The sequence below is a fragment of the Schistocerca americana genome, unplaced genomic scaffold (genome assembly GCF_021461395.2).
Source record: "Schistocerca americana isolate TAMUIC-IGC-003095 unplaced genomic scaffold, iqSchAmer2.1 HiC_scaffold_886, whole genome shotgun sequence".
NCBI classification, from domain to species: Eukaryota; Metazoa; Arthropoda; class Insecta; order Orthoptera; family Acrididae; genus Schistocerca; species Schistocerca americana.
This window is the reverse complement of record NW_025726660.1, coordinates 45,001-52,896: the sequence shown is the minus strand read 5'-3', so window position 1 is coordinate 52,896 and position 7,896 is coordinate 45,001. Positions and strand designations below refer to the sequence as shown.

The 7,896-nt window shown below is 54.9% G+C and overlaps 2 non-coding genes across 2 annotated transcripts; both read right to left on the bottom strand.

Moving 5' to 3' along the window:
• Positions 1–1,203: 1,203 nt before the first annotated feature.
• Positions 1,204–1,358, bottom strand: LOC124592005. The gene has a single exon (XR_006977277.1). It is a non-coding gene; the product is annotated as a 5.8S ribosomal RNA (ribosomal RNA).
• A 351-nt stretch (positions 1,359–1,709) lies between these two features.
• On the bottom strand, positions 1,710–3,620 carry LOC124591999. The gene has a single exon (XR_006977273.1). It is a non-coding gene; the product is annotated as a small subunit ribosomal RNA (ribosomal RNA).
• Positions 3,621–7,896: the final 4,276 nt, after the last annotated feature.

Sequence of the window (7,896 nt, the reverse complement as noted above, 5' to 3'; positions counted from 1 at the left end):
AGGCGAGACCTTCACTTTCATTACGCCTTTAGGTTTCGTACAGCCCAATGACTCGCGCACATGTTAGACTCCTTGGTCCGTGTTTCAAGACGGGTCGTGAAATTGTCCAAAGCTGAAGCGCCGCTGACGGGAGCGATTATTCCGCCCGAGAGCATCCCGAGCCAACAGCGGCGCGGGTCCGGGGCCGGGCCAGGTAGGTCCGTCATCCGGGAAGAACCGCGCGCGCTTGCCGGGAGCCCGAGCGCCCAAAGGGGCGAATCGACTCCTCCAGATATACCGCCGGGCAGCCAGCCAGGACACCGGGGCTCTGCCCAACAGACGCGAACCGAGGCCCGCGGAAGGACAGGCTGCGCACCCGGGCCGTAGGCCGGCACCCAGCGGGTCGCGACGTCCTACTAGGGGAGAAGTGCGGCCCACCGCACACCGGAACGGCCCCACCCCGCGGCGAGTGGAAAGGCAACCGGACACGACCCCGCCGCGGATTGCTCCGCGCGGGCGGCCGGCCCCATCTGCCGAGGGCGGAGGCCAGTGGCCGGATGGGCGTGAATCTCACCCGTTCGACCTTTCGGACTTCTCACGTTTACCCCAGAACGGTTTCACGTACTTTTGAACTCTCTCTTCAAAGTTCTTTTCAACTTTCCCTCACGGTACTTGTTCGCTATCGGTCTCGTGGTCATATTTAGTCTCAGATGGAGTTTACCACCCACTTGGAGCTGCACTCTCAAGCAACCCGACTCGAAGGAGAGGTCCCGCCGACGCTCGCACCGGCCGCTACGGGCCTGGCACCCCTCTACGGGCCGTGGCCTCATTCAAGTTGGACTTGGGCTCGGCGCGAGGCGTCGGGGTAGTGGACCCTCCCAAACACCACATGCCACGACAGGCGGCAGCCTGCGGGGTTCGGTGCTGGACTCTTCCCTGTTCGCTCGCCGCTACTGGGGGAATCCTTGTTAGTTTCTTTTCCTCCGCTTAGTAATATGCTTAAATTCAGCGGGTAGTCTCGCCTGCTCTGAGGTCGTTGTACGAGGTGTCGCACGCCACACCGCCAGCCGGCTGTGCACGCTACCGAGTAAGTACCGGTATGCGAACCGCCAGGCGACGGGCGCGCATCGCACGTTTAAGGAGGCGCGGCCGGCCCCACAGGCGGCCGCGACGCTCCCAGGTCTGCGAAGCGGGGCAAACGCCGCGCGCTTCAGTATACGTAGCCGACCCTCAGCCAGACGTGGCCCGGGAACGGAATCCATGGACCGCAATGTGCGTTCGAAACGTCGATGTTCATGTGTCCTGCAGTTCACATGTCGACGCGCAATTTGCTGCGTTCTTCATCGACCCACGAGCCGAGTGATCCACCGTCCTGGGTGATCTTTTCTTAGTTTACACTGTCTCTTTCAAGACAGTTGCATAGGCGGGACGTAGGCGTGTGGCGGCCCCTGTTCAAGCGTTCTGTGTCCAACGGCCTCACGGCCGATGGGCGTCGTACGGCTCCACACCGGAGCGGACAGGCAGTCGGGCGAAAGTCATTCAAAACCGGCGCCAGGCGCCAGGTGCCGCAGGCCAGCCGCTCCAGCGCTTCAGCGCTCGTACCACACAACATTGGCGTTAGTTTTGAGAAGCACGCGTGGTTCCGCACGCGGCGCACGGCTACTGCGAGCCGTACAGGTAGCGTGTTGCGCGACACGACACGCACATCGAAAGACATGCAGTCTAGTCGGTAATGATCCTTCCGCAGGTTCACCTACGGAAACCTTGTTACGACTTTTACTTCCTCTAAATGATCAAGTTTGGTCATCTTTCCGGTAGCATCGGCAACGACAGAGTCAATGCCGCGTACCAGTCCGAAGACCTCACTAAATCATTCAATCGGTAGTAGCGACGGGCGGTGTGTACAAAGGGCAGGGACGTAATCAACGCGAGCTTATGACTCGCGCTTACTGGGAATTCCTCGTTCATGGGGAACAATTGCAAGCCCCAATCCCTAGCACGAAGGAGGTTCAGCGGGTTACCCCGACCTTTCGGCCTAGGAAGACACGCTGATTCCTTCAGTGTAGCGCGCGTGCGGCCCAGAACATCTAAGGGCATCACAGACCTGTTATTGCTCAATCTCGTGCGGCTAGAAGCCGCCTGTCCCTCTAAGAAGAAAAGTAATCGCTGACAGCACGAAGGATGTCACGCGACTAGTTAGCAGGCTAGAGTCTCGTTCGTTATCGGAATTAACCAGACAAATCGCTCCACCAACTAAGAACGGCCATGCACCACCACCCACCGAATCAAGAAAGAGCTATCAATCTGTCAATCCTTCCGGTGTCCGGGCCTGGTGAGGTTTCCCGTGTTGAGTCAAATTAAGCCGCAGGCTCCACTCCTGGTGGTGCCCTTCCGTCAATTCCTTTAAGTTTCAGCTTTGCAACCATACTTCCCCCGGAACCCAAAAGCTTTGGTTTCCCGGAGGCTGCCCGCCGAGTCATCGGAGGAACTGCGGCGGATCGCTGGCTGGCATCGTTTATGGTTAGAACTAGGGCGGTATCTGATCGCCTTCGAACCTCTAACTTTCGTTCTTGATTAATGAAAACATACTTGGCAAATGCTTTCGCTTCTGTTCGTCTTGCGACGATCCAAGAATTTCACCTCTAACGTCGCAATACGAATGCCCCCCGCCTGTCCCTATTAATCATTACCTCGGGTTCCGAAAACCAACAAAATAGAACCGAGGTCCTATTCCATTATTCCATGCACACAGTATTCAGGCGGGCTTGCCTGCTTTAAGCACTCTAATTTGTTCAAAGTAAACGTGCCGGCCCACCGAGACACTCACTCAAGAGCACCCTGGTAGGATTGCAACGGGGTCCGCCTCGGGACGCACGAGCACGCACGAGGCGCGTCGCACGCCTTCAGCTCGCCCCACCGGCAGGACGTCCCACGATACATGCCAGTTAAACACCGACGGGCGGTGAACCAACAGCGTGGGACACAAATCCAACTACGAGCTTTTTAACCGCAACAACTTTAATATACGCTATTGGAGCTGGAATTACCGCGGCTGCTGGCACCAGACTTGCCCTCCAATAGATACTCGTTAAAGGATTTAAAGTGTACTCATTCCGATTACGGGGCCTCGGATGAGTCCCGTATCGTTATTTTTCGTCACTACCTCCCCGTGCCGGGAGTGGGTAATTTGCGCGCCTGCTGCCTTCCTTGGATGTGGTAGCCGTTTCTCAGGCTCCCTCTCCGGAATCGAACCCTGATTCCCCGTTACCCGTTACAACCATGGTAGGCGCAGAACCTACCATCGACAGTTGATAAGGCAGACATTTGAAAGATGCGTCGCCGGTACGAGGACCGTGCGATCAGCCCAAAGTTATTCAGAGTCACCAAGGCAAACGGACCGGACGAGCCGACCGATTGGTTTTGATCTAATAAAAGCGTCCCTTCCATCTCTGGTCGGGACTCTGTTTGCATGTATTAGCTCTAGAATTACCACAGTTATCCAAGTAACGTGGGTACGATCTAAGGAACCATAACTGATTTAATGAGCCATTCGCGGTTTCACCTTAATGCGGCTTGTACTGAGACATGCATGGCTTAATCTTTGAGACAAGCATATGACTACTGGCAGGATCAACCAGGGAGCTGCGTCAACTAGAGCTGAGCAGCCGGCCGCCCGGGAGTGTGTCCCGGGGGCCCGCGCGAACACGCAAGCGTCCGCTCAATTATTCTGCAAACAGGAGGAGGCTGAGCTCCCCTGCACAATACACCTCGAAACCCTCTCAGGTCCCGGCGGCGCGCAGCGCCGTCCTAAGTACTTGGTCGGGTTCGAGAGAGGCGCAATCGCCCGGAGTTTGGCGAGTAGACGCTTTAGGTGCGACCACCCGTGCTCCCAACTGAGCTTGCCGCTGCCGACAGAGGCCCGGGAGCGTGCTGTCGTGGCATTGCCGGCGGGAGACAACACGCGCCACCTACGGTGGCCGGCAGCTCCAACGCCAGCGCCACAGAAGGACAAAAGCCCCACTTGGGTGCCGAAGCGAACTCTCCCAGCACAGCGCACGCGCCAACACGTCCGCACAGCTGCGATACAATCCACCTGCGAGAACCGCAGAGGCGACCGAGCAGCAGACGGCGTCGCGGCGCCGAGCGCCGGGCGGCGGCGCATCCTCAGCGCACACAGTCCTCAATCGGACCAGCACACTGCAGATGTCCACCGCGCTTCGCACCGGGCCCGCGAGGACCTACTTTGGCCGCACGGCGCCGCGTGCAGGGTGCGCCGGCGCGCAGCTGCGCCGCCTGCCGCCTCCGTCGGCCGGCGCGCCTGCCACTGGCCGCCCCCACCAGCCGGCTGTAGCGCGTGCGCCCACGCACCGCGCGGCCAGCACGCCGGAAGGCCCCCCCTCACCGGCCGGGGACGGTCCCACCCAGCCACCGCCGCGTATCGCTTCACACCCACATGCCATTCACGTTCGTGGGCATGGTGGGTATCGCTGAAACAACCGGTTGGTAGCTCAACCGATCGTCGCCATCACTGATTCACCTCTAGCGAGAACAACCGCACCACAACGGTTTACCAGTTCTTCATTTGCGTAACGTCACCAGCAAACGTAGACGTCCATCGCCATTTGCAAATTCAACGATTGTTGCATGCCTGTGTCAGGTGTCACGACACACTATGTCTGCCCACATACACGCAACAACATGTGCACGCTTCGCGAACACGTGGAAGGTGGCCCCCGTACGTATGCGATGTCCATTGCGCGAACGACTGTCAACCGGCCTCTGTCGCATGTCGCAGATGTGGAACGCAGTGCACCATGCTATCACGGTGTGTGAGAAGAGACGACTACGTCTGACAACACGCGCCACTACATCAACAGACGGCTCATGCTGATCGCCATCCACGGCATACCATACTGCAATCCAGCTCTTATAGGGAGACGACACGTAGCTGAGTGCACAATATTTGGACCGTATGGTTCGCCGTTGTTGGCGCAGTCGTGGTACGGTCACACATGTACCACGATGTATCATTCAGTACATGAGGACCAATGTGCGGTACAGTGTGTGATTTGGACGTACAACATCAGCGGACAGTTGCCACAAGCCGTACCACAACGTAGGCTGTGCTTCGCCATGCGAATGCCAATGAACAACTGCGAAGGGCATTGAGCATGTACGTCCTGCCGCCATCCGCATTACAGTGTATAGCTGCAAGGTGTTTAACATGAAGCGATACTCTGGGGACCGGGCAGTGCGAGTAGCAAACTATATTGCGGGGGTTGCAGTTAGGCAACACTACACTAATTTAACGCGTCGTATGACAATTACAGAGCAGGTTAAGGCCCAACGTGTGTTGGGTTAAGGCCCAACGTGTGTTGGGTTAAGGCCCAACGTGTGTTGGGTTAAGGCCCAACGTGTGTTGGGTTAAGGCCCAACGTGTGTTGGGTTAAGGCCCAACGTGTGTTGGGTTAAGGCCCAACGTGTGTTGGGTTAAGGCCCAACGTGTGTTGGGTTAAGGCCCAACGTGTGTTGGGTTAAGGCCCAACGTGTGTTGGGTTAAGGCCCAACGTGTGTTGGGTTAAGGCCCAACGTGTGTTGGGTTAAGGCCCAACGTGTGTTGGGTTAAGGCCCAACGTGTGTTGGGTTAAGGCCCAACGTGTGTTGGGTTAAGGCCCAACGTGTGTTGGGTTAAGGCCCAACGTGTGTTGGGTTAAGGCCCAACGTGTGTTGGGTTAAGGCCCAACGTGTGTTGGGTTAAGGCCCAACGTGTGTTGGGTTAAGGCGCAACATAGGTTAGGTTAAGGCGCAACATAGGTTAGGTTAAGGCGCAACATAGGTTAGGTTAAGGCGCAACATAGGTTAGGTTAAGGCGCAACATAGGTTAGGTTAAGGCGCAACATAGGTTAGGTTACGGCGCAACATAGGTTAGGTTAAGGCGCAACATAGGTTAGGTTAAGGCGCAACATAGGTTAGGTTACGGCGCAACATAGGTTAGGTTAAGGCGCAACATAGGTTAGGTTAAGGCGCAACATAGGTTAGGTTAAGGCGCAACATAGGTTAGGTTAAGGCGCAACATAGGTTAGGTTAAGGCGCAACATAGGTTAGGTTAAGGCGCAACATAGGTTAGGTTAAGGCGCAACATAGGTTAGGTTAAGGCGCAACATAGGTTAGGTTAAGGCGCAACATAGGTTAGGTTAAGGCGCAACATAGGTTAGGTTAAGGCGCAACATAGGTTAGGTTAAGGCGCAACATAGGTTAGGTTACGGCGCAACATAGGTTAGGTTACGGCGCAACATAGGTTAGGTTACGGCGCAACATAGGTTAGGTTAAGGCGCAACATAGGTTAGGTTAAGGCGCAACATAGGTTAGGTTAAGGCGCAACATAGGTTAGGTTAAGGCGCAACATAGGTTAGGTTAAGGCGCAACATAGGTTAGGTTAAGGCGCAACATGGGTTAGGTTAAGGCGCAACATGGGTTAGGTTAAGGCGCAACATGGGTTAGGTTAAGGCGCAACATGGGTTAGGTTAAGGCGCAACATGGGTTAGGTTAAGGCGCAACATGGGTTAGGTTAAGGCGCAACATGGGTTAGGTTAAGGCGCAACATGGGTTAGGTTAAGGCGCAACATGGGTTAGGTTAAGGCGCAACATGGGTTAGGTTAAGGCGCAACATGGGTTAGGTTAAGGCGCAACATGGGTTAGGTTAAGGTACAATATGGGTTAGGTTAAGGTACAATATGGGTTAGGTTAAGGTACAATATGGGTTAGGTTAAGGTACAATATGGGTTAGGTTAAGGTACAATATGGGTTAGGTTAAGGTACAATATGGGTTAGGTTAAGGTACAATATGGGTTAGGTTAAGGTACAATATGGGTTAGGTTAAGGTACAATATGGGTTAGGTTAAGGTACAATATGGGTTAGGTTAAGGTACAATACGGGTTAGGTTAAGGTACAATACGGGTTAGGTTAAGGTACAATACGGGTTAGGTTAAGGTACAATACGGGTTAGGTTAAGGTACAATACGGGTTAGGTTAAGGTACAATACGGGTTAGGTTAAGGCACTTGGGGGGGGGGGGGCCCGGTTTGTTGATTGTGATTATCGTAAGTAAATGACTGCGGCATCATCTGATTTGCCACGTCAGGGTGCACCTTTGGCTCATAACAGGCGGCGCTCTGATTCCATGCTTGTGGCAGACCTGTGTCTTTCATTCCTGCCATTGTTTGTGTGGTGTGACAGGAGGCAGTATTGTGATGTTGGGTGCACCCCTGTCTGGGACATGTGTGGGTGTTGGTGGCTTAGCTGAGCAATGGTGGTTGTCGGAAGGGTGGGATATTCTGTTTTCCGAGTGGACCTCCCGGTCTGGTTATGATAGTGTGGATTGTCTAATGTGGCAGAGAGGATGCACTGGGTGTTGTTCCATGCTGGTGCTTACATATTGTCTGTGTGCCTGTTACAGGCAGAGAGTAGTGCGTGATAAGAGTGTCTGGCTGACGTGTGATTGTGAGCAGAGTCTTTCAGCATGTATACGGACAGGTCTATACATTATCTGTATTCTGATGGCTCTATCTATTACTAATCAGCGCCGTGTATACGTTTAATCCGGTTCCAGTCGAAACTATTGTATCTCTGTACATTAGTGACACGGCGAGCCCGCTATGTAGTTACTCGTCTCGGCAGCTTCCACCGGTGTATGGCAAATGATTATAAGGAATCAGTCTAGTCGTCAATACCGATAGTCTGACGTCACATGTCTGGGGTGGGGGACGCTGCGCCCTTCCGGTGGGTCATGGCCTAGGAAGACTCTTCCCACGCAGGGGGGCTTGGACTGTCATTGACTCTTCCGAGTAATATACTTGCCGTACGTTTTTGCGACTGCGAGTGCAACGCTCACCGGTACCGACATGGATGGAGCGCCTC